General features: G+C 47.0%; 1 pseudogene; it reads left to right on the forward strand.

The window, feature by feature from the left end:
• Window positions 1-727: 727 nt before the first annotated feature.
• LOC136501996 (uncharacterized) lies at window positions 728-3,874 on the forward strand (annotated as a pseudogene).
• The last annotated feature ends 1,244 nt before the right edge of the window (window positions 3,875-5,118 follow it).

Here is a 5,118-nt window from a genome sequence, read left to right on the forward strand (position 1 = left end):
AGACTAATATGTTTTCTTAATCACTTCTGCAGGGGGTGGGAGATTGTGTTGGGGAACACTGCCTCCCGCCATGTCAATGGCATCCTAGGTCTCCTGTGCAGGACCCACTTCCCTAGCATGGTCATGCATGCCAGGAACCTCGAGCCCGCCTTCACGTTTGCCCACTACGAGTCCGCCCCCCACGTGGAAGCAGGCACCGTGGCTGCGCTCGTCATTCGGGAGTTCTGGGTAAGTCTTCCTCGCACTACATGGCTCAATACAATGCATTCATTGGACTCTACTTGAAATAACTAATGCATACATCGTGTCTGTATATGTAGGAGTACTTCAAACTTGACGACGGATTCGAGGGCACGTCAGAGGCAGTGGCTAAGCGAGCTTGCAGGAAACGCGTCGTTGACGTCCATCATGAGGCATGACTCCAGGCCATCATAGATTACTATGGGACGAAGCTCGGACAGAAGGTCACCAAGAAGGACATCCGAGAACAGGACTTGATGCTGACCAAACCCCAGTTCCTTGAGGTAGCTAAAGAACATTAAAATTGGTTCCTTTTGAGATTAAGTATGAATCACTTGTTTTTCTAATATGTCAACTACTTGATGACGTGTAGGTGATTCTATGGTGGTGCAATGGGTGCCCCGTGGCTTGGGCGAAGATGGTGGACAGGTGGTTAAGCGTGGAGTGGGCCGCTCAGCACGCGGCTGCCCGACAGCGGCGTTTGTTCATGCCAGGTGTATCACACCATCAAGGCAACTGCAACCTCTCCGGATACGCCTGAGCATGGGTACGTGGTCATGTTTCTATTCTTCTTGCTTTTGTTGAACTCGGCAAAGAATTCTAATCATCTTGTTTTCGTTCTTGCAGTCGACGGCACATCAAGGCCAAGAGTGCTCCAACTTCGCCGCATTTGCCATGGCACACAAGGGCAAGGCGTCGTCCGACGTCTCCTTCAACCCGGACGACCTGGCCGAGGCGTACACAAACTCGAGCGCCTACGAGAAAATCATGGAGTACACGGCGGTGGCAAGGTCGATCCATGGGCCGGAGTACGATCCACGAACCGACAACATTGATGCAAACACCGTCATGAGGATTAGACAAGGCAAGAAGCATGGCCGCTACTGGATTGGCGACAGCGTGATCGACATGGCCTCTACTCCCACTCTCTCCCAGATCCGAGCACAGAGCACGATCGCCTCCTCACTCCCGGCGATACGCTCACAGCCGAGCATTTCACAGCACCGGGTCGACACACTCTAGGTTATTCATGTTTTACTCGTCGTACATTGATCTTTACACAACTCTATTTCCTTTGCATTATTGTAACATTAGCTTTGCAACAATTTGTAGGCCCAGGTGGAAGAAGCAAACAGGAGGGCCCAGGAGCTGGAGCTGGGGTTGGCGGCCGAGCGGGCCGCGCGGGAGGCTGACAAACTCGCCCAGGAGAAAAGGTTGGCGGACATTATTGCCTGGATGCAAACTACGATGGGTGCTGCTATGTCACACATGCAAGGAATTGCTACAATCGCTATTCAACTAATCTTGTCTCATGCAATCTCTTCTCCTATGTGCAGCCTCAGTCGGCGGGTTTGAACAACCCAGCTCAGGGCACTCTGAATGAGCAGATGTTTCCTTCCCCGTCGTCAGCAGGATGGCCACATCAAGGGCCGCTTCAGTGAGTAGCGCTTGTAGTTTCATGTCTTGTTCTCTTCGCAATGGATTTATGTCCGAGACAATGTTGATGTCATGCATGTGTTATTGTGGCATGTGGTGATGGATTTGAACTACTTGTTGAATGATGTGGAATCCTGTCGAATAATGGATGGAATTACTGTGACATATGGTGAACGGATGTGATTCATGTGGTATGTGTGATGGATTGTGACATATAAGGTGCTGGATGTGGTATATATGTGATGGATGTGATATATATGTCATATGTTGTGTTTGCAGTGATCGAAAGCAAAAAACAAAAAAAACAAAAAATTTTGGTCACTTTGCCGAGTGTAACACTCGGCAAATAGCCTTTGCCGAGTGCCTTTTGCCCTGGCACTCGGCAAAGCTGCCAAAAAATGCACTGCCAGGTCTCTTTGCCGAGTGGAAAGTTGTGAAACACGGCAAAGCTGTGTACGGCAAAGCTGTGTACACTACCATGTGTTTCACACCTTTGCCGAGTGCTAGGGCTCTGGCACTCGGCAAAGAATTTTCCAAAAAAAATATTTTTTCTTTGCCGAGTGCCGTCTCAGCTATGCACTCGGCAAAGGATTTTTCAAAAAAAAAAATCTTTGCCGAGTACCGGGTCAGGAAGGCACTCGGCAAAGGATTTTTCAAAAAAAAAAGGAAAAGCTTTGCCGAGTGCCTTCCTGACCCGGCACTCGGCAAAGACGCCGTCAATGGCTGACGGCCAATTTTCTTTGCCGAGTGCCGTCCTGGCACTCGGCGACGGCACTCGGCAAAGCCTTTACCGAGTGCCCGACAAACGGCACTCTGCAAAGAACCCTTCGCCGGATGCGGCTTTGCCGTTTGCTCTTTGCCAAGTGTGGCACTCGGCAAAGCCTTTGCCGAGTGCAATAGGGCCTTTGCCGAGTGCCCCAGGCACTCGGCAAAGAGCGCGTCTCCAGTAGTGAAGCATGGTGTACCTTACTTTATTTCAGCTCGTTGTGAATGCATTTGCATGCACAAGACCTGCTATATTAGGTTACCACGGTGCACTGTTTACATGCCTTAAAACCAACTCGTACAAAGTTCATTGCGTGGTCTTGAACAATCAGTTCTCTTGCAATCTGAAGACAACAAAATCATCCTTATATGCATTAGTTATATGTGAAGTGTGATGTAGGATATGTCGTTATTTTCATTAGATCTGACATTATAAAAAAATATAGGAGAACAAAGGGGGAGTAGTAATTGACATAATACAGCTGGGCTTTGTGAAGACAAAGAGAATAACCTGTTAGAACATGTCAAATATCAGAAGAAAAAATTGTTTTATGCTTCAGATAATTCAAGTGCCATCATCATTATACATATGCACATTCTCCTACAACTAAAAAGAACAAAGTGTGGACACTTTTTGGTGCGACAAAATTTCGCCTCACCTTCGTCCTGCCCGCCCGTGCGATCCCACGCCACCCCCGCTCCCCGATCCTTTCCTTGGAAATCCGCCTCCAATCACGCTCGGCATACCGTGGCCTCCAATCACGCTCTCGGTCCCTCTCTCGCCCACGCTGCCGTCTCCTCTCCATGCGTCGTCGACCTTGCCGTTCCCCGCCTGTCGTTCGTTGGATTGAGGTTACCGCGACAAGCTCTGCCTCCTCTTCCTCCCTGCCGTGCTGCCGCCGCCGCCGACGGAGCTCGACCTCGCTATTCGCGCTCTCCCACACCACCGCCTCCCATTCACCACCACCGCCCGCTTCTTCCCCAATGGCGACTGGGTCACCTCCGCCAACGCCTTCGGCTGTGTTCGCGTCAGCAGCCACCACCGCCCGCTTCTCCACCCACGGCGACTGGGCGCCTCCGGCTGCGTCCGCGTCAGCAGCCACCGCGGCCGCATCCACGTCAGCAGCCACCGCGGCCGCGTCCTCGCCGCCCGTGGCTGGTCCCAGACGGATTGCCTGCCCGCACCACCCTCGAGCACTGCCACCACCAGATCCCTACCGCGCTGCCCCCTAACGGCTTTGGTTCAGGGTGGTCGATCTATTAGGTTGTGGAGGCTTAATCCTTATGCTGCTGCTCAAAATTTCTTGTTTTTGTCAGCTTATCTATTATGATTCATATGTACTCCCTTAGGGTTCAGGATGATCATGCTAGCAAGGATGAGGAATACGAGAACCTTAAGCATGGAATCACATTGTTCTTCCTGGCAACATAAGAATTGGTTGTATGTTATTAAGTAAAAGCCTATGAAAAGTATGAATTTTGTTTTCAGTGAATTGCCAACATATCTGGTTGTTGTCATTGTATTTATGCTGATGGAGAGCCAACTGAAAATGCAGCGAGGCTTTATAAATGGTTCTCAGAGGTTGGACTACAAATTCATTTTTAATATTTTTTATGGATGCACATGTGTATGGGTCTTTTGTACTACATATTGATTGCCTCTTTTTTGGTTTGGCTGCAGCCAGTAGAAGAACGGAGGGGAGGTTGAACAGGAGGAGTTGGTCACTGTATTCGGGTGAGAAAATAAGGCTTCTGCTGTGTTCTGAAGAGGTGGATTTACTAAATTGAGATGGTCATATAAAACCCTTTTGTTATATTACCTTTCCTTTTAGTATTGAAATTGAGTTACTATAGGAGATCAGATTGAGGCTTGAAATATAAATCATGAAAACTAAGACCTGAGATATACATCCCATCATCCTTTTCTGTAATCTGAAACTGAGAACTGAAGTCATAATAACCTGCAACCTGATCATTGCAAGGTTTTTGATATTGGCCAATTTAGTTACTCTGGTGCTGGTTTTTTATCATTGCAATTTATTTTGATATTGTTCAAGAGCTTTTATTCATTGGAAGGGTTTGTGCTTGTGAGTAAATCTGCTGATTTACCTAACCATTCACCCAAAATGGAAAAGGATGTGATTTTTAAAAAAGATTCTTTTTAGTGAACTACAGAACCAGCTATCAAATTGAATTAGCACATGGACTCATGCTATAATTTGTATATGCTTTTTTAGACACATGGCAAAAATTGTGATAAATGTATGCGACTGAGGTTACATTGGTGCTTTGACAGGTTCAAAGTGATGATCAAGGTCATATTTTCTACAATTTTGGAACAGTTGCCTAAATCAGGTATGCACGTATCTATAATATGGAAGAGATATTTTCTGAAAAGTTGCTTAAATACATAATTAAGCATCCTATCAATTATTTCAGAGCCAATCTCAACCTATATCCTTTCAATTATTTCTCTAGACTCTACGTCTTACTGTTGCAGGAAATGAGAGAAGATTGGAAATGTATAGCAACTTTTCGTTTGCCATCAGCACACACCTTGATTTCTCAGACACATGTTTGATCCAATCTTGGTAGCATGTTTTTTTATAACTATCTTGGTAGCATGTTGATCTTTGGTTAAACTTCCATGTGCTTCTTTGATTTTGGAATGGATGG

The sequence above is a fragment of the Miscanthus floridulus genome, chromosome 13 (assembly GCF_019320115.1).
Source record: "Miscanthus floridulus cultivar M001 chromosome 13, ASM1932011v1, whole genome shotgun sequence".
Classification (NCBI taxonomy): domain Eukaryota; kingdom Viridiplantae; phylum Streptophyta; class Magnoliopsida; order Poales; family Poaceae; genus Miscanthus; species Miscanthus floridulus.